General features: G+C 40.9%; 1 pseudogene; it reads left to right on the top strand.

The window, feature by feature from the left end:
* LOC101995183 overlaps nt 1-18,466 on the top strand; it is a 25,282-nt pseudogene extending 6,816 nt beyond the window's left edge.
* The last annotated feature ends 2,825 nt before the right edge of the window (nt 18,467-21,291 follow it).

The following is a 21,291-nucleotide window of genomic DNA, read 5'->3' as shown; positions in this document are numbered from 1 at the left end:
GATAGATAGATAGATAGATAGATAGATAGATAGATAGATAGATAGATAGATAGATAGATAGATAGATAGATAGATTTAGGAGATACCTCAGTGGGCAAAACACAGGCCTGAGAACAAGAGTTTAGATGCCCAGCCCTTGGATGAAGTGCTCTAGAGGCAGATGCAGTTTCTGGAGATGACTGGCTTTATTAGCCAAATGGGCAGGTTCTGCGTTTAATGATGGATGAGGCCTCAATAAGTGGATAATAAGAAAAATCATCAGAGAAGACACAGATGTCTTTGGCCTCCACATGCGTATGCGCATGCGTGCACACACACATTCACACACACATTCACACACACACACACACACACACACACACACACATACATACACGTAAAAAAATAAAATAAAATCTTCAGAGCCTCTCATGTGTGCAGAAACCCAAGGGTCCACCCAAAACTTCACTATGAAGAGAATGGTATCCCAGGGGAGGATGACATCACCACTCCAGGTGATGCTTTGTCAAATTTAAATCCCAAATGGGGAAAAAACAAGACAAGCTGGGACTTGGGGACACAATTCAATACCTTTGAATATCTTGAGTGCCCAGAAGAGCTGAGATTCTCTCAACCCCATCCCCCCCAAAAGAAGCCTACCCGTTACAAGAAAACGATCTGGAGCCCAGTGTATTTTGCAGAGCACCATGTACAGCGGTAGAGTGTCCAATCTTTACAAGCACACACCCACACAGGCTCTCCAGCTCCTCAGTAATTTATAAATTAAAATAGAAATAATGCTAAAAGCAAAACCCAAACCAAAACACGCCGAGTCTCTGGTCTCCTGCATGTGAGTGGCATGGAAAACTGAGGGTCAAAACAATGTTTGACGCTAAAGAGAGTGACTCTCTGACCACACAAGATTGACTCACGAGTCTGTAACAGAATGCCTTCTAACCTGTTTGGTAATGTTTAGAAACTGAACAACACACTGTTAGATAACCAGCAACTCACAGAAAAAAAATCACGAGGTAAAATGTGAACACATTTTACTTCAGGAGTAAGGAATAGCCCATCACCAGTGCTGTGTATAACAATCACAGTACAAGTATGTGTGACATCCTCAGAAAAGATAGCTAGATTCGATGGGTGCACACCTTTAATCTCAGCACTCAAGAGGCAAAGGCAAGTGGATCTCTGTGAGATCGAGGATAACCTGATCTACAGAGCCAGTTCCATGACAGCTAGGGCTACACAGTGAAACCCTGTCTCAAAAAACCAAAAAGGAAAAAAAAAAGATATCAAGATTCAATTTTCTAAGCCTCTCTCTTGAGAATCTAAGAAAAGGAAAAAGCAAAAATGAGTGGGCTGCCTGGGACTCTTTCATGTCACCACTTAGAATATAAAATGTCACAACTATTTCAGAAAGTAGCTTAGCAGTTTTCCATAACACTGAACATATGCTGATCATATGACCCAGCAATCCCTCTTCTAGGTATTTACTCAAGAAAAAGATGAGAACATATGCCACACAAGGCCACAAGTATTTATAGTAGCTATATTCATCACTGGCCAAATTGGAAGCCACCCAAGTATGAATAGCCAAGAGACAAATGACTTACTAAGCTGTGGTATGTCCTTTCAGTGGACTAGTTCTTGGCAATGCAAAGTGAGACGTGTTTAGCCAACAACATAGGTGGACTTTAAAATCATAGATTGAGCAAAAGAGAAGCTAGACGCAGTGCCCTATTAATGAAGGAGGGAGCTCTAAACAGCCTGGACATGGCAAAAATGGCTCTGGCATGACATTCTCCCATAGTGCCCCTTCCTTGCTAAGAACCTTTTCTTTACATTCTTAAAGCTAGCCACCAAGGTCCATTCCCTTATTTGGTCACTTCCTCCCCCTGAGGTTGACTACCAGGGTCTAACTATTAAAGTATTGAAGTTCAGTAATCCAAAGCCCCTGGTGGCTGTTCTAAGTAACCTGTCCAACCAAAATTAAACACCTCATCCTAACAGACAGTTTTACCTTTTATCTTTATATACTGCCATATGGGCCACATCTGTCTGCTCTCTATCCAGAGGCAATCCTTTGTCCATCCAGGAAAAATATCCCTTCTCCCTCTCCCTTTCCCTTCTCTTTCTCCCTCATCTACTCTCTCCCTGTGTCTGTCTCTTATCCCCAGCCCTCTATCCCTCTGGAACAAATAAATCTCCTTTGTGCTGAGAACTTAGTCTTGGGTATCTTGTGCGAAATACCCATCCTTTCAATTATGTCATCCCATTAATAACAAATTCTTCTAAAGGTAAAGCTTGTGGACATACATATAGGGAGAATTTAGCTGTTTCTGGGGGCTGGCAGGTGTTACCAGCAGGCAAAAAATAAAAATGGATATGAGGGAGGCTTTGGGTGTGATGGGAATGGCTTACATTTTTAAGGTTTATTTTTTTTAATTTTTATTATTAATGAGTATGAGTATATGTTTACATCGTGTGTGTGTGTGTGTGTGTGTGTGTGTGTGTGTGTGTGTGTGTGTGTGTGTTTGTGTGTGTGTGTGTGTGTGTGTGTGTGTGTTTGAGGGGGTTGCCCGCAAAGACCAGAAAAGGGCATCAGATCCCTTGGGACTGGGTTTTTATGTCACTTGATGCAAGTAGCTGGATCTAAACTCCAGTCCTCATGATAGAGCATCAAGTGTTGTTAACCACTGAGCCAACCCTCCAGCCCAGAAATGGCCTGTCATTTGACTATGGTAGCAATGAATCAAAACTCATTAAAATGTACACTTGAGACATTTTCTTTACATGTGTTAATCATGCCTTAATACAGACATTTTCTAAAAGCTTTGAAAGGCGTGATACCTCTGTCCAGTTTCCTTGGATCCTACTGCCAAGAGATCAGCAAGCAAGAACAATATACACACCTACTGCAGAGATCGCCTGCTGCAGAGATCTCCCTGCTGTAGAGATCGCCCTGCTGCAGAGATAGCCCTGCTGCAGAGATCGCCCTGCTGCAGAGATCGCCCTACTGCAGAGATCGCCTGCTGCAGAGATCTCCCTGCTGCAGGATCTCCCTGCTACAGAGATCTCCCTGCTGCAGAGATCGCCCTGCTGCCGAGATCGTCCTGCTGCAGAGATCTCCCTGCTGCCGAGATCGCCCTGCTGCAGAGATTGCCCTGCTGCAGAATCACCCTGCTACAGAGATCGCCCTGCTGCAGAGATCTCCCTGCTGCAGAGATCGCCCTGCTGCCGAGATCGCCCTGCTGCAGAGATCTCCCTGCACCACCCAGAAGATGTAAAGCTCTACACAGAGTCCCTTGGACACCTGTGTGGCACACTGGAGAGCCACACACACATCTCCTGCAAAGCTGTGAAGGTAAATAGATGGAAGCAGTGAGAACTGTTCTCATACACTGTCACTATGTCAGGAAAACAACTTCAGGGCCAGAGAGATAACATGCTTGCTGCCAAGCCTAATGGTCTGAGCTCAATTCCCAGAACTCACAGGTAGATGGAAAGAATGAACTCACACAGATTTCCTTCTGACCACAACAGCAAGCAGTGGCATGTTTGTCCCCACACACATATACTCAGTAAACGAACAATAAGAAATAACACATGCTGACTTCTGAATTTTAAGAATCATGATCCACTTCTTAGACACTTAGATAAGTAAACAACTGTGTGTGTGTTGTGTGTGTGTGTATGTGTGGTTTAGATTATACAGAGCCAGGCATTGGTCTAAGGACAAGCATATATGTTCTGAGAAATACACCATTAGTAGGTCTTGTGATTGCACCGACATTGCTGAATATAATTATATCAACATAGATGGCCTAGATTAGACACACAATGTGGCTTCCAGTACAGTCTGGTATGAGCTGTGCTGTATGTTGCTATTGTACTTTATCTTATAGTAAACATTTTCATAAGTCGTACACTCTAAAATAGTAATGAAACTATATATCGCAGTAAATATATACACCAGTTGGATACTCATTTATTGTAGTAACATCATTTTCAAGTAACTTGACTATTATTAATTTTGTTAATGAGCTTTTTATGACTGACAAGAATAAGGTTTATGCAAGTTTCATCAAAGACAAGTTGAATTATTGCATGTGACAATGGATATCGTAAGATCCATTTAATCTCATGGGGTCTCTGACATATATGCAGTCCATTACTGACCCAAACTTCATCATGTGGTGTGTCTATGCATTCAGTTTTGAGTTCTGCCCATCATCATCTCCTAGACACCTTTGTCCATGGAGAAACATAGTTGCAGAAGCTAAGTGGTATTTCTGGCACCACCTAGGTTTTGTTTCTCACGGATAAAATCAAATTCACACTCTAGGTAAGAATGGATAAAATAATGACATGTTCTATATTGACAATTAAAGTAAGAATTGTAGCCTGATTCTGCTTGGTGGAAAGTATGTTTGGGTTAGGTTTGGTCCTGTGGGTCAGTAATAAGAAAAAAAAATAAAGTCCTTCACTTCAACCAGACCCGTCCATAACCATTGGTTTTACTGCTTCTTGGAACTCAAAGTTTCCAATCCATTTTAAAAGGTTATGAAATCAGGTTAGCAAACCGTGATTGGTCAGTATTGGAAAAATAATGATTACCTCAAGTAGAAAAAAATAGAATTGAAGATATTAAGGTGTTCCACACACAATAAAGTAAAACTTTTTTAAGTATTTGTTTTGTAACAGTGTGCACAGGCATGTAAAATGTCATAATCAAAATGTATCTGTGTGTGTCAATAAAAGCTGCTTCCTTCCAGTTGTCAAATGACCCTGAAAAAAATACTTTCAAGACCAGTTATAGTGGTACACACTTTTAATCTGAGTGCACATAAGGCAGAGCCAGGCAGATCTTTTTGAGTGTCAGGCAAGCCTGGGCTGTTTAGTGAGACCCAGTGAAACACACCTTGGTTTACATCTTTTCTATAGTTTTGAAAAGTATTGCATCAGTAATAAGAATAAAGAATCTAAGGAACAGAATAATGACAGAGGAAGAAATAATAAAATAATTTTATAGTCAAAGAAAAAAATAACGAAAGAAAGGATCTATATCTCTCTGGAGAAAATTCATAGGTGATGTTTTTTAATTATTTATTAATTAATTTATTTATTAAAATCACCTTTTCTCATTTTATATACCTATCCCAATTCCCACTCCCTCCCCTCCCCCCACATCCCCCACCTTTACCCCACCCCAACCCCCATTCACTCTTCAGAGTGGGTAAGGCTTCACATTGGGGTCAACCAAGTCTGACACATCACTTTGAGGCAAGACCAAGGCCCTCCTCCCTATATTGAGCTGAAGAAGGTATCCCTCAAAAAAGAATGGGCTCCAAAAAGCCAGTTCATGCGCTAGAAGTAAATACTGGTCCCACTGCCAGTGAGCCCACAGACTGCCCAAGCCACACAACTGTCACCGACATTTAGAGGGCCTAGTCTGGTCCTATGCAGGTTCCCCCACTATCAGTCCAGAGTCAGTGAGCTCCCATTAGTTCAGGTTAGATGTTTCTGTGGGTTTCCCCATCATGGTCTTGACCCCTCTGTCCATATTGTTGCTCCTCCCTCTTCGACTGGTCTCCAGGAGCTCGGCCCAGTGCTTAGCTGTGCATCTCTGTGTATGCTTCCATCAATTGCAGGATGAAGGTTCTGTGATGACAATTAAGGTAGTCATTAATTTGATTACAGGGGAAGGCCAGTTCAGGTACCCTCTCTACTATTACTTAGGGTCTTAGCTGAGGTCATCCTTGTGGATTCCTGGGAATTTCCCTGGTGCCAGGTTTCATGCTAGACCCATAATGGCTCTTACAATCAAAGTATCTCTTTCCTTACTCTCTCTCTCTCTCTGTCCTTCACCCATCTTGACCATCTGGTTCCCTCACTTTCTTCTCCTACCTCCCCTTCTCTCTCCCCCTCCTATTCTGCCCTCTCTTGTTCCCCCTATCCCCTATGCTCCCAATTTTCTCAGGAGATCTTGTCTATTTCCTCTTCTGAGAGGGATCCATGTATGTCTCTCTTAGGGTTCTCCATGTTATCTAGCTTCTCTGGGGTCGTGGACTATGGGCTGGTTAGGTTATCCTTTGCTTTACCTCTAATATCCACTTATTGGTGAGTACATAACATGTTTGTCTTTCTGGGTCTGGGTTATCTTACTCAGTATGGTCTTCTCTAGTTCCATCCATTTGCATACAAATTTCAAAATGTCATTGTTTTTTACCACTGAGTAGTACTTTAATGTATAAATGTGCCACGTTCTCTTTATTTCTTGTTCAGTTAAGGGGCATGTAGGTTGTTCTCAGGTTCTGGCTATAACCAATAATGTTGCTATGAACATGGTTGACTAAATGTTCTTGTGGTATGAGTGTGCATCCTTTGGGTATATACCCAAAAGTGGTGTTGCTGGGTCCTGAGGTAGAGTGACTCCCAATTTTCTGAGAAACCGCCATACTGATTTCCAAAGTGGCTGTACAAGTTGGTACTCCCACCAGCCATGGAGAAGTGTTCCCTTTACCTTACATCATCTCCAGTACAAGTTGTCATCAGGGTTTTTGGTCTTGGATGTTCTTACAGGTGTAAGAGGGAATCTCAGAGTTGTTTTGATTTGCATTTCTCTGATGGCTAAGGATGTTGAGGAATTCCTTAAGTGTCTTTCAGCATTTTGTGATTCTTTTGTTAAGAATTCCCTGTTTATATCTGTACTCCATTTTTAATTGGATTATTTGGTATTTTAATGTCTAGTTTCTTGATTTCTTTATATATTTTGGAAATCAGTCCAAAATTAGTTTGATTTCAATCATCCACTTGTCTGTTTTTGTTCCAATGTGGGGTTGGTGAAGATCTTTTTTCCATTCTGTAAGCGTCCAATTTGTCTTATTGACTATGTTCTTTGCCTTACAGAAGCTTCTCAGTTTTAGTAGGTCCCATTTATTAAATGTTGCTCTCAGTGTGTATTACTTGGGTTATGTTTAGTTTGATTTCAATCATCCACTTGTCTGTTTTTGTTCCAATACCAGGCTGTTTTTATTACTATAGCTCTATAGTAGAGCTTGATGTCAGGGATGGTGATGCCTCTGGAAGTTCCTTTTTATACAGAATTATTTTGGCTATCCTTGATTTTCTATTTCTTCAGATGAAATAGAAGTTGAGTAGTGTTCTTTCAATGTCTGTGAGGAATCGTGTTGGGATTTTAATAGGGATTGATTGCATTGAATCTGTAGATTGCTTTTGAAAAGATTGCCATTTTTATTATGTTAATCCTACCTATCCAAGAGCTTGGGGGATGTTTCCATTTTTCTGATGTCTTCTTCAGTTTCTTTCTTCAAGGACTTAAAGTTCTTTTTGCACAGGTCTTTCACTTCTTTGGTTAGGGTTACACCAAGATATTTTATGTTATTTGTGGCTATTGTAAAAGGTGATGTTTCTCTTCCTTCTTTCTTAGTCAATTTATAATTTGTATATAAGAGGGCTACTAATTTTTTTAGTTGATATTGTATCCTGCCACATTACTGAAGGTGTTTATAAGCTATAGGAGTTCCATGGTAGAATTTTTGAAGTCACTTATATATACTATTATATCATCTGCAAATAGCAAAAATTTGACTACTTCCTTTCCAACTTGTATCCCTTGATCTTTCTTTGTTGTCTTGTTGCTCTAACTAGAACTTCAAGTACTATATTGAATAGATATGGAGAGAGTGGACAGCCTTGCCTTGTTCCTAATTTTAGTGGGTTCACTTTGAGTTTCTCTCCATTTACTTGATGTTGCCTGTCAGCTTGCTGTATATTGCTTTTATTATGTTTAGGTATGGTCCTTGTATCCCTGATCTCTCTAAGACCTTTATTATGACAGGTGTTGAATTTTGTCAAAGGCTTTTTCAGCATCTAATGATATGATTATATTTTTTTCTTTCAGTTTATTTACATGATGGATTACAATGACAGATTTTCATATGTTGAACCATCATTGCATCTCTACGATGAAAACAACTTGATCATGGTGGATTTTTTTATGTGTTTTTGTGTTTGGTTTGCCAGTATTTTACTGAATATTTTTGTATCAATGTTCATGAGGGATATTGATCTGTAATTCCCTTTCTTAGATCAGTCTTTGAGTGGTTTGGGTGTCAGGGTAACTGCAGCCTCATAAAAAGAGTTTGGCAGTGTTCCTTCTGTTTCTGTTGTGTGGAACAATTTTAGGAGTATAGAGATTCACTCTTCTTTGAAGTTCTGGTAGAATTATGCACTGAAACCATATGACCCTGGGCTTTTTTTGGCTGAAAGACTTTTGATGACTTCTATTTTCTTAGGGGTTATAGGTCTATTTAAATTTTTAATCTGGTCTTGATTTAATTTTGGTATGTGGTACCTACCCAGAATTTTTTTTTTTAGATTTTCCAATTTTGGGGCATATGATATCCAAGTATGACCTAATGACTCTCTGGAAATCCTTAGTGTCTGTTGTTATATCCCCCTTTTCATTTCTGATTTTTTTAATTTGGATATTTTCTCTCTGCCTTTTGGTTAGTCTGGATAAAGGCATTATTTATCTTGATGATTTTCTCAAAGAACCACCTCCTTGTTTCATTGATTCTTTGTATTGTTTTTATTTCTATTTTATTGATTTCAAGCTCTCAATTTGATTATTCTCTGTCATCTACTCCTCCTGGGTGAGTCTGCTTCTTTTTGTTCTAGAGTCTTCAAGTCTGCTGTTAAGTCACTAGTATGAGATTTCTCCATTTTCTTTATGTAGGCACTTTGTACTATGAACTTTCCTTTTAGCACTGATTTCATAGTGTACCATAAGTATGTGTATGTTGTGCATTCATTTTTGTTGAATTCTAGGAAGACTTTAATTTTTTTCTTTATTTCTTCCTTGACCTAGGGGCGATATATTTGAGTGTTGTTCAATTTCCATGAGTTTGTAGACTTTCTGTAATTGGTGCTATTGTTAAATTCTTACTTTAAGCCATTTTGATCAGATAAGATTCAGGGGGTTACTCCAGTTTTTGTGTATCTGTGGAGGTTTGTTTTGTTACTAAGTATGTGGTCAATTTTAGAGAAGGTTCCTTGAGTTGCTGAGAAGAAGGTATATTCTTTTGTGTTCGGGTAAAATGTTCTATAGATGTCAGTTAAGTCCATTTGAGTCATGACATGTTAGTTCCCTTATTTCTCTGTTAAGTTTCTGTCTAGCAGACCCGTCCAGTAGTAACAGTGGAGTTGTTGTAACTATTGGTGTGTGGGATTTAATGTGAAATTTAGCTTTAGTAATGTTTCTTTTATATAAATGGGTGTTCTTGTATTTGGGGCATAAATATTCAGAAATGAGACTTTATCTTGATGAATTTTTCCTGTGGTGAGTATAAAGTATCCTTCTCCATCTTTTTTGATTGATTTAGTTTGAAGTCTATTTTCTTAGGTATTAGGATAGGTATACCGGCTTGTTTCGTATGTCCATTTGATTGGAAAATCTTTTCCCAATTCTTTACTTTGAGGCAGTGTCCGTCTTTAAGTTTGAGGTGTTTTTCTTGTATGTAGCAGAAGGATGGATCCTGTTTTTGTATCCATTCAGTTAACTTGTGTCTTTTTATAGGTTAATTAAGTCCATTGATATTAAGAGATATTAATGACAAGTGATTGTTAATTCCTGTTATTTTTCACTGATAGTGTTTGTTTATCCTCTTTAGGGTTTGCTGGTAGGAGGTATGAGTTTATCTGTTGCCTGTGTTTTCATGGGTACAGCTAACTTACTTGGGTTGAAGTTTAACTTCTAGGAATTTCTGCAAGGTTGAGTTTGTGGATAGGTATTGTTTAAATCGGGTTTTATAATAGAATATCTTGTTTTCTCTGTCTATGGTAATTGAAAGCTGTGCTGGGGATAGTAGTCTGGGCTTGCATCTGTGGTCTCTTAATATCTGCAGCACATCTTTCCAGAGCCTTCTGACTTTCTGATTCCACTGAGAAGTCAGGTTTAATTCTGATAGGTCTGTCTTTATATGTTACTGGCCCTTTTCCTTTGTGGTTCTTAATATTCTTTCTTTATTCTCTATGTTTTGTATTTTGATCATTATATGGTGAGGGGATTTTTTTTTTTGGTCCAGTCGATTTGGTGTTCTGTAAGCATCTTGTACCTTCATAGACATATCTTTCTTTAGGTTGGGGAAGTTTTCTTCTATAGCTTTGTTGAATATATTTTCTGTGTCTTTGAGCTGGAGTTCTTCTCCTTTTTCTATACCTATTATTCTAAAATTTGGTCTTTTCCTGATGTCCCAGATCTCCTGGATGTTTTGTGTTAAGGATTTGTTTTCTTTGACCGATGTATCTATTTCCTCTACCGTATCTTTAACTGCTGGGATTCTTTCTTTCATCTCTTATAATCTGTTGGCTATGCTTGTATCTGTAGTTCCTGTTCATTTATCCAGATTTTCCATTTCAAGAACTCCCTCAGTATTTTCTCTATTGTATCTATTTCAATTTTTAAATCTTGCATTGTTTGAACTGTTTGCTTCACTTGCTTGATTGTTTTTTCTTGCTCTTCTTGATTTTCTTTAAGAAGGTCATTGATATTTATTTCCAATTTTTTGTTTATTTTTCCTCCATTTCTTTAAGGGAGTTTTTCATTTCCTCTTGATGATGTGGGATTTCCCACTGTATCTGTGAATATGTTTTATTACCATTGGTTAATAAAGAAGCTGCTTTGACCTATGGCTGGGCATAATAGATGGAGCTAGACAGGAAAACTAAACTGAATGCAAGGAGAAGGAAGGCAGAGTCAGAGAGACACCATGTAGCTGTCAAAGGAGAAAGATGCTGGAAACTTACCTTGGGCCACAGCCTCATGGTGATATATACATTAACAGAAATTGGTCAATTTAAGATTAAAGAGCTAGCTAGGAATATGCCTAAGCTATTGGCCAAATAGTGTTGTAATTAATATAGTTTCTGTGTGATTATTTGGGTCTGGGTAGTTGAGAAATGGAAGCGCAGTCTCCGGTTACACTCTTTAAGGGTCTCTATCACCTTTGTAAAGTTATATTTAAAAATTCTTTTTTTTTTTTTTTTGCTTCTTCTGGGTTAGGATGTTCAGGTCCTCCTTTTGTAGGATCATTGGGTTCAGGTGTTGCCATATTACTATTTAGGTTGTTGAATGTATTCTTCCATTGGCACCTACCCATCTCTTCCTCCAAGGGATGCAGATGGGGCCTGTGCTTCAGAGGGTCTCTCTTCCTCCAATTGATGCAGGTGAAGCTTGTGGCTTAGGTGCTCACTCTTTCTCCTAGTGCAGGTGGGGTCTGGCCTCTGGCAGTCACTGATACAGCCCTGGGGGGGGTCCTTTCCTGGTGCAATCAGGGTCAAGGCTCCAGTGGTCATAGGTGCAGTAGGGGAGGCTGGATCTTTGGAGCTTGGGAGTGGGGCATAAGATGTTCCTCTATGGGCTAGGCCCTGGAGAGCAGGGTCCTCTAGCTGGAAACCCAGACACTCACCTCTTCAGGGGCAGTCAAGGCCAAGGCTCCAGTGGTCAGAGATGCAGTAGAGAATGGTTGTGGGTGTGTGGAGGCTGCTCTCAGATCTCTGGGATTTTGCTGGGTGGGGGTAGGGTGTAGGATGTGTCTCGGGAGCTAGGGTCTAGAGAGCAGGGCTGGCTAGCCATGAACCCAGACACTCACCACTCCAGGGGCAGTCAGGGCCAAGGCTCCCATGGTCAGAGATGCCTTTGGGGGATGGTAGCCCATAGGTGATTTTTATTTGTGCTTCAGTTGTCTATAATCTGCCACTTTCTAGTAGCCAGGAGTTCAGACTCCAAAATCAGACAGATATGTTATGATACCCACCCCCCAAAACTCTCTAGAAACCAGATCCCCCCAAACAGTCCCACTGTATCTGGAAATAAACAAAACGTTCTGTGCTTTTAAAATCTTTAAAACTATTTCTGTGTAAGATTGCATTCGCTTCTCCTAACAACACATTACGAGATTAGGCAATGGGCTCTCCGTGTTCTTACAGAGACAGCTGCAGTCACAGCTGAGAGTCCCGCTGGCTTTTCCCAGAGGGACCTTACATGCAGCTAGGGATCTTCTCTTCTTGCTATGTGACTTTTCAGTGTGTCTGAAAATCAAATTTTAGAACACTATGCTGAATTAAAGGTTATAGTGATGATGTTTCTATGGTTTTACTCTCTGGTGAGTTATTGACCTTAGGAGCTAAGCTTCATGTCACAATCATGAAGTTCCAACTGCTCACCATAAATGCTCATGATTAAGGACAAGAGCACATAAGCAGGGTCCTTGCTTTCTTTCCTCCAACATATTTCACATGAGCTTATAAGCTTTCTAAGTGTTTCTTGTCTCCCAGACGATCAGTGTCCTGTGATGTCATCATGAAACCGAGGAAGATTAAGAACTTTAGCCTGTGATGATAATGTGTCGATGTGTTCAGAGTCCAGGATTGGGGACCAGCCCCAGCCTACTACTCAGTAGCCCAGTGACTTTGACAAAGTCACTTAATGCCTCTCAGGCTTATTTTCATCATCTTTGAAATAGATGATCTGGGTTCATTTACTTCCAAGCTTTGTTCTAGCTTTAATTTTTTACTATTCTATCCTTTGGCTAATGATCCTATTAAAAGAATATAATGTGGCACATCGATAATGCTAACAGAATTAATTCCTTAAGTCTTGTGACACTTTCAGGTTTTCACCATCATTTAAATCTATTTTTATACTTGGAGCAGGTGATACAGGATTTTCCCCTTGGGGCTCTCCAAGTACAGTGTGTGAAGAAGGGTGGAGAGAGGTAAAAGTGTGGGAGTGGAAGGGTGTTATTTTATATCATAACCTGTTGGTATGAATATATACACATATCACTAACACTTGTACGTATCACTAGCATAGATAGCATAGATAGATGATAGAAAGATTAGATAGATAGATAGATAGATAGATAGATAGATAGATAGATAGATAGATAGATAGATAGATAGATAGATGGATAATAGATAAGTAGAAGACAGATTATAGATAGGTAGAAGACAGATGATAAATAGATACATTGATAGACAGACAGACAATCAAGCAGACATCTGATACATTGGTATAAGACAGATAAAACATTTAAAAAGGAATTGCCATTCCATCCCAAGAAACACCAAATCTTCAGTTGCTTGAAAGCCTAGCTGCCTATGGTTAATGGGTGGCACCATACATTTTAAGACGTTTTCCTGAAACTGACCAATTCCAAATACATGACCATATTTTGAGAGAGTTCCACCTGTCTTTCCATTAGTGGCTCAGTTTCTTTCTACTCTAGGGCATTTCCCAAGTGATTCTCTCATCTTTGACCCTCGCTGCTGCCTAATACCTACTTACTCCTCCTCCAGACATGACTTCAATGGATAAGAAATAGGCTCTACAAATTTTGTGATGAAATAAAAATCTCGCTAGGATTCTTCAAAATTCCAAACCTACCTAGTAGCAAAATAATCATCTTACAAAAATATTTGAATTCCCAACACAAATTAAAGATAGTATGTGTGGACAATACTGTAAAGAAAGAAAAACCCACAACAGTGTGGCTCTATGTCAGGATCCAGCTAACAATGGCTGCCTTCTACTGAACTCTTCCCCTGCATCATTCTACTGGTACGTTACACAGCCACCCTCTAGGGGAAGCTTTGCAACAGATCTTTATCAGCACCGTGATGTCAGTGACGAAATGGAGAGAGGTAAATAATATTCCTGATTGCATTGCTATAAATTGATTTACAGGTAGGCGTGTCTGACTTGAATCCTTTTAGGTCTTGGCATTAGACTAGACAAAATTGTCTCAGGAAATTTCTAAGCCTGGTGGAAGAACCCAACTAATCCATCCCAATTATCTGAGAGAGTAACAGCTGTGTCCAAACTCTGGAACTCGAGGGTGCGTGACGGGGATAGAAATGGGAGGCTTATGGTTAGCTAGGGATAGACCATCTAGCAGATGCATCACAACAAATAGAAGTCAAGGTTTCATAGCAGAATTTTTCAGACACTGAGCTACACACAATGGGTATATATACTATCTCATTAGTCCCATCAATAACTCCAGGTATTGTGTGTGTGTGTGTGTGTGTGTGTGTGTGTGTGTGTGTGTGTGTGCGTGTGAACATGTGAGGGGTGTTCATATGTGCGGAGGACAGAGGTATTTTTATCAGTTGCTCTTCTCCTTATCTTTTGAGATAGAGCCCTTCACTAACCCTGGAGCTCATCTCTTTGGCTAGGCTTGCCGGCCAATGAGCTCTAGGCATCTTCCCTTCTCTAACCCCCACATCACACACCCTTGAGTTCCAGAAGTTTTTGACCATACCCAGATTTACGGGTGCTGAGGATTTGAACTCTGGTCCTCATGCCTGTGGGGGAATCTCCCCAAACCCTCCAGGCACAATTTTTACCTCTATGAACGGTAAAGTAGAAACAGAGGAGTCTACAGTCACACAGCCAATGACCCAGGCTTTAAACATCGCTCTGCGGTCCCCAAAGCATCCATGCAGGATAGGTAGAGGATCAGGCAAGGGGACTGACCCAGCAGTGCAGTTCTGGGGTTCTTCCACTGTAGGACCTGCCCACCACATCCCAGGCCTGAGTCCTGCCACTGCTGTTCCTTTGTTACTGTGAGCCCCCCCCTCCCCCCCCCCCGTGGCTTTGCACTGCCCACAGAGCTTCCTGAGGATGTCCAGAGTGCTCACATGGAAGGAGGTCCACAGACTTTCCTGACACAAATGCAAGTGTCGAGTCAAATTTCTCAACTGTTCCAACGTGTCTCGTTCTCAGAAGATATTCTGCAAGGATTGTGTAACGTTCTGAATGCGTTCGTGACTCACTGGCAAATGAGTCTGCAAGGATTGTGGAAAGAACAGAATTAACAATAAAGTATGGAATGTCACATTGTTATCAGAATCACAGACTTCCTAGATTTTCTTAGAAATCTTCTCAAAAGCTTTGCTTTTGTAGTTACAGGCAAAATTAAATTTTATTGTTGAATGTCAAAAACCTTTAAGGCCATATTTTCTGACTGTATTTTTAGGGATATTATAGATTTTTCTTAAAATTATTTATAAATACATATTTATTTAGAAAGCATTTTGGTATCCAGTTGTCAACTTCATATTATATTTTTCTATTTGTGCTACATTATGATTTTCTAATATTCTGTTACAAAGAATTATAATTTATTATTTTGATTATGTGTGAAAGGGCCTACTTTAAAAGTACTTTAGATATACTTGAAGTAAAATTTATTTCATTTTTGAGAATACAAAGCTTAATAAATCTAATCTGTGTAGTTATTTACATTTTCTGTGTCTTTATTTTCCAAAATTTAATTTTAGGATCATGCATATACATACACACACACATACACAACCCTCCCCACACACACAATTTTGCTCCTCATATTTCTAACAATACATTATATATGACTTTGCAGCCATATTATTGGGATGACACAGCTCCTCTTCCAGTTACTTACTACTTCTCTTAATGTTATCTGCATAGAATAATTCTCTCCTGAATTCAGCCATTTTGTTCATTTCTATTTAATGACATTGATGTCTTGGCCTTGTTTCATCGTCAGCACACTGACACACTGCACACTCTATCAGTAATATTTCAATATTTTCTTAAATGTAGTGTCCATTTTTACCACTCATTCCTAAATTAATACTCACTACTGTAGTTGCCTTTCTAGACTTCTTTTCTCTTGGAATTTACCTTTTCTCACTATTAATTTTTCTTTCAACAACTTGTTACAGATATTTATCTATTTCATTTTTATCTGCTTGGTTTCTAAAGGTATAGAGTTGTTGCTTTGACATCCACTCGAAATTTCATAAAATACTTTTTCACAAAAATGTTTTCACCCTGTATCTTATGACTTTAGAAGGCAGCCTATTATTTTTGTATTCCAGTCACGGAGAACTAGAACTTTGTGCTTATTGTTCCATCCTTCCATTCAGTAGATAATAACTTGTCCTGATAACAGAATCGCTTAAGAGATGTTTGCTTCGGCTGCATAGGATAGAGCCCGTCAATGTGGGGAAGCAGGGTGAATGACTCTGCCCAGTCTGGAGCAGAGGGAATTTGTGTCAGAGCTTGTTCACAGTTTGACAGACCACAAAGCAGACAACAAGCAGTTGGGTTTGGCGGAACTCAAGTTTCCTAAATTTTACAGCACTCATTTCTTTTTTCCATGTGAACAACAACGACAACAAGCCAAGCAGGAATAGAAAGCGCATCTCTCACTGACCACATCAGACAGGACTAGCATCAGTGATAGAGGGCTGTATGATGTAGCTTACGGACCAATTAGAGAGGAGCAGCATCCAAGAAGAGAGACTGACAAGACATGCTCCTCTTAAAATCTGGCTTTAGGAAACTCCACCCTGTAGTCCTGAGGCTACACCACTATGCACATGCTCTTTTGAAACCGGACACTAGTTCTGCTGTGAGTTTTCATTTTTTCCCCCAGCTTTCCACAAATTCTCATTTCATACTATAGACTTTGAGCTTGTTTCAGCAAAAACAGAGCAAGAGACTAGGAAAACACACTCCCAATATTTTTTTCACATCCTCTGTTTCATCACGCAGAGCGCTCGTGTTCTCTATGTGTTTTTCTCTCACTCTAGACACAAGTCATGTGTTCTCCACATTCCCGTCTTAAAGAATGAGCTGTCATTGACAGGAGACTGGCCTTGCTGAAGGGCAGGCAGTCTCTCTGTGTTCTTTGCTCTGGTTCCAATAACAGCAATTTCTTTCCCCTCCTAAGGATATTGTTTTTCATTCTCAATGTTTTCTTTTATTACACTGGAGAAAATACTGAATAGAAGTACATTCAAAAGTGAGCTGTGGCGACTCTGCCCAGGCAAACTGGATGTGCTTTCTCTGCTGAGGTCTCCTCTGTGTTTGAGGGTCCTGCATTCTCAGGAGGAAGAGTGGGGCTCAGATGCAGCAGTATCATAAAGACCAAGATGATGGCATGTCAGAAACACAAATGAGGCAGGAAATGCAGGTGATGGTGTTCTAATGAAGCCGTGTTGACGAGTCCAGAAAGGACATGCTGGCAGGCTCCCAGCAAACACAAGGGCCTCCCGTTGTTGTCCCTGTAACTACCTCAATCAGGGTTCTTTGTAATCAAGCATCCTTTGATCACCTGCCCTAATGTGCTGATCACAAAGGGGCTTCATTGTTCTTTATTCACCCGCACTCGTTGTTTGCATTAAACAGAAGCTGCAGGCGATATGTTCTCAGTGTAACAAACCTCCCCCTCCAGGGAGAAGGGTTAGACAGCACTGAGAGAGGCCCAAGGCTGATCTTGGAATCCTCTTAACTTCCAGACTCAAATGTTCCCTTCAGTGAAAGTTAGGGGAATGCATGCAACTTCTCAAAAGTTCTTCCCTAACATCATGTTGCAACAAGTATTTCCCAAAGAGTATTCGATTGAAAATATATTTACTATGCAAAGAACTGCCAACACAATAACAATTCAGGCTTCTGTCAGCATCCCTGCTTGGGGTACCTACCTACCAGATAGCTGGACATCTGGCTTCAGATTTTGCCTTCTGGAGGTGATTGGTCAGGAGGGCTGGAGCCAGGCTGGGTGGACCTTTGGATCTGGCTAAGCTTCCAAAGGCCTCCTGGTGGGCCTGGAATTGGACCAGGGTTTAGACCAGGCTCAGAGGTGTTGGGGATCGCCCTTTATTCCCCGCCATGTGAGTTCTGTAGAGGGATGGCATACTGTGGACCTCATGTTGGACTGGGCCTAGTGCACCAAGTTGGCCTGGAGACTTTGCAACCTGAGGGCCAGGTGGGAGTGGGGAGTGGAGAGCGACTCAGAGGGGGCCTTGCCTGGGCCCTGTGCTGTCTGCCTCTGCGTCATGAAGTCAGAGAAGGTGGAACCGACTCCCAAGAAGTCCCAGACATAAAAGCCCTGCAGAAGGAACTAGACCAGTTCACCAAACTGTTGATGCAGAAGAAGACACCTTGGGGTACACCCAGCTAGGCATGGGACTCACCCTGAGCGTTCTCTTTGGAAAGGTATACAGACAAACTACCATCTGCCGCTTTGAGGCCCTGCATCTGGGCTTCAAGAGTACGTGTGCAAACTGCAGCCCTAGCTGGAGAGATGGGTGAAGGAAGCCAACGACAATGAGAACCTTTAGGGGACATGCGAAGCAGAGACCTTGTGCAGGTCAGCAAGAGAAAACGGGGGATCACTGAGAAATTTATGAGGGGAAAACTGGAGAGCATGTTTCCCCAGTGCCGCAGCCCAACCCGTGGTTGGACAGATCAGCGTCATCGCTCAGCAGCTTGGAGAAGGATGTGGTCTGAGTATATTTCTGTAACCCATGCCAGAAGGACAAGCGATCAAGCTTTGACTATTCTCAAGGAGAAGGAAGAGCTCTCCCATGCATTCAAACTGAAGCGCCCCAAAAGGGTTGAGGTGGGAGAGATGAAGTTCATTGATTCTGTTGATCTTGAGCCCAACACTCGTCATTTTGTTCTTAAATAAAAAAAGCCTGGGACACATTTTAAAAATAATAATAATAATTCAGTTATTTTATTTCCTTTTCTGAGATATGTATAACTGTTCTTCAGAACTGTCAATCAATAAGAGATGAACATAATTAACACATTAAGCTAATAAAGAATTTGCCAAAGGCAAATAAACGGCTTTGGTTTGCTCTGGTGATCTTATCATGGGAAAATGTGTGGTTTCTGTTAAGTTTTCAGAAAAACTGAAGACAGTTCTGAACTCTTTTTACTCTGAAAGTAAGGGAGGGTTTTGAGAGTTGGTTATCACATCTCTCTTTAGCTGATGATTTCGAGGCACTACAATGCTATCCCTGCCAACTTAGATAAGATAAATAAACAGAGACTAGCATTAAGTCTCACAGTGGAGAAAGGCTTAGAGAACTATGCAAGGTCCGCCTCAAATGCATGCACAAAATCATAACAAATTGTGTTTGTAAGCTTAAATGTTAAAAACAGCTATGTGCCTCAGAGTTCAATAAGCCCGGCTGCAAGCAGCTTCTTCAATGAAGGATGGTTCCAAGAGAAACTTTAGCTTTTGGGTTCTCACGCTAGCCTGAGCCTTGGTATCATAGCCAGCTCTTCAAGATAATGTGTCAGGCACATATTCCTGCAAGACACCATATGAGATGTCAGCCACCTCAATGATGAAAAATGAGATTCCAACTTGAGTTGTCAACCAAGGCTTGAGAACCTAGCTTAGACCTCCAACATCAATCACATTCCTTCCCCGCTTCAGTCCAATGAAACAAATACCCACAGGTGCTTTCGGTACGGCACGTCTGCGGTCTGAACCAATCTAAGTAAGTGCCCTGTGGATGTGTGGCAAATGCGCAGCAGTGGAGGGTGTTTATAGAAGACCTGCTTGAGATGGGACCCGTCATTATTCCATCACAGATAGGGAGAAGTTTCTGAGGCCCCACTCCTCCCTGAGGAGCCAAAGGCATTAATGGCTACTGGGGAGTGAGAATTATTTTCTCCCGTGGTGTAACCACTGTTGAGTTGCCCATGTTCCAGGAAATAGTCAACCACGTATGCTCACATGGGCAACCCTAATTAGACTCGTGGGTCACACACAAAGAAAGACGTTATTAAAGCAAAGGGGGGCATTGTTGGATAGAGGAAGAGTTCAACAGGGGGAGGGAATAAAAGAGGATAATGGAAGGGTGAAATGATCAAAATACATTTTATACATATCCTGTCCAGGAATAAGTTTTAAATTTAAAAAAAATATAGGTTAAAGTGATGAAATAAACACTAACCTAGAAGATGCTTTCAGCCTCTTATCTAAGGAAGGAGATCATGACACATATTCAACAGAAGGAATACCAGTCCCTGCCTTGCTGGACCCTTGTAAAGATTAAGTGAAATAATATATATGAGTCGATCTACATGGGGGTAGTCATTGGGTGACATCTGGCTAAAATGGCATGGCCAGACACGATACATCTATTCTGAGTTATTTTGTCTTCCTTATCCTTTCTCGTGCTACTATGAGACCAGTGGCTTATTATTCCAAGTCTCAAAGAGATCCAATCACAAAGTCACAAAGTATATTTGCAAGTCATTTAGATCCTACAAAAAATTTTGCAAAGAAATGGGGAGAGACATTTATAAGGAAAATGTAACAAAAATTCTCCAGTAAGCATTTCCGGGCTTTTTCCAGAACATTTCAGGTTCTGTCCTTCATCTCTCTCCTCACACCACTTCCCACCTTCACACTAGACAAAATCCATTCCCTTTGTCTGAGCTCTGAGCTCTAACCCTTCTGTGTGTGTGTGCGGGGGGGGGGGGTGTCCTACTTTAAAGACTGTGGCCCCATAGAAATTACCTCGGCATTTATATTTTGTATATGCATTGTTGGTTATTGTTCTGGGGCAGTAGAAAGGTCAGATAAAGGGCTTTTATCCAGTCGGACTTTTATCTGATGAAAATTGCTTTTAGCTCAAGGGCTCAGCCTTTCTAGTCTGCCCGTCTCTCTGTGCTGTGTGTACCTCAGGTACTCAATGGTGCATCTATACTCCTCAGGCTTTACCCAACACCCTATGGCTTGACAGTATAGAATCATGGTCCCGGAGGCGGAAAAGGGCACCGTCTGTATAAGGACACTCTGTTAATTCTTGCTACTTGCTCTGTATCCTTTCCTATTTTATCTCATGGAGCCACAGATTTATACCAGTGCTGCATCACACTCCCAGAAGCGTCTCCTCCTTCCCAGCTTCATGAGTGCTGGGGCTGTATTCTGTATCTGTTTTATACGGCTAACGGTGTTTTCTTTGCATGTTGGCGCCTCTAGACACCATGCAGAAAAAACATTAAACAATGAGACATCGTATTAAATGTGGTGGAATTTTGTGATTTGTATGTTCAACAGAGGAAAAATACCTTGGCTATGACCTTAGAAGAGTCTTGGCACCTGCTGTCCTGTCTTGTTTTCTGTCGGTTTGACAAAAACTATAATCATCTGAGAGAAGGAACCTCATTTGAGAAAATACCTCCATGAGATTGGATTAGAGGCAAGCCTGGAGAGCATTTTCTTAATTAGTAATCGATTGATATGCGAGAGCTCAGTTCAATGTGGGTGGCCCCACCCTGGACCGGTTGTCCTGGGTGTTCTAGGAAAGCCAACTGAACAAGTAATAAGGAACCAGTCAGTAAGCAGCACTCTTGGTGGTCTTTGCATCCACTCCTGTCTCCAGGTTGCTGCCGCGTCTCAGTTCCTGCCCTGACTGCCT

This window comes from Microtus ochrogaster, linkage group LG4 (genome assembly GCF_000317375.1).
Source record: "Microtus ochrogaster isolate Prairie Vole_2 linkage group LG4, MicOch1.0, whole genome shotgun sequence".
Lineage (NCBI taxonomy): Eukaryota > Metazoa > Chordata > Mammalia > Rodentia > Cricetidae > Microtus > Microtus ochrogaster.
The sequence above is the reverse complement of the archived record's forward strand: the minus strand, read 5'-3'. Positions and strand labels throughout refer to the sequence as shown.